Source organism: Leptonychotes weddellii, chromosome 1 (assembly GCF_054177405.1).
Source record: "Leptonychotes weddellii isolate Sample4059 chromosome 1, ASM5417740v2, whole genome shotgun sequence".
NCBI lineage: Eukaryota > Metazoa > Chordata > Mammalia > Carnivora > Phocidae > Leptonychotes > Leptonychotes weddellii.
In genome coordinates this window covers 2,578,113-2,578,974 of record NC_138369.1, presented here as the reverse complement: position 1 = coordinate 2,578,974, position 862 = coordinate 2,578,113, and positions in this window count along the sequence as shown.

The window sequence follows — 862 nt, the reverse complement described above, 5'->3', positions numbered from 1 at the left end:
GTGGCTTAGTCGGTTAAGCGTCTGCCTTGGGCTCAGGTCATGATCTCTGGGTCCTGGGATCCAGCCCTGAGTCTGGCTCCATGCTCAGCGGGGAGTCTGCTTCTCCCTCTCCCTCTGCCCCTCCCCACCCCTTGTGCTCTCTCTGTGTCTTAAATGAGTAAATTCTTTTAAAAATATATTAGGAAATAGAATTCGGCAATATATAAGAAGAATTACATACTATGATCAAGTGGCGTTTACTCCAGGGATGCAAAGCTGGTTCAGTATTCAAGAATCAATGTTATCCACCATATTTAACAGGCTGTGGTAGGTAGAGTAATGGTTCCCTAAAGATGTTCACATCTTAATCCCCAGGACCTATAAATAGGTTACGTGGCAAAGGGAATTTAAACTGCAAATGGAGGGCGCCTGGGTGGCTCAGTTGGTTGAGCGACTGCCTTCGGCTCAGGTCATGATCCTGGAGTCCCTGGATCGAGTCCCGCATCGGGCTCCCTGCTGGGCAGGGAGCCTGCTTCTCCCTCTGACCCTCCCCCCTCTCATGTGCTCTCTGTCTCTCTCATTCTCTCTGTCTCAAATAAATAAATAAAATCTTTAAAAAAAATAAAAATAAACTGCAAATGGAGTTTAAATCATTAATCAACTGACTTAAAGAAATTATCCTGGAGGGCGCCTGGGTGGCTCAGTTGGTTAAGCGACTGCCTTCGGCTCAGGTCATGATCCTGGAGTCCCTGGATCGAGTCCCGCATCGGGCTCCCTGCTCAGCGGGGAGCCTGCTTCTCCCTCTGACCCTCCCCCCTCTCATGTACTCGCTCTCTCTCATTCTCTCTCTCTCAAATAAATAAATAAATAAATCTTTAAAAAA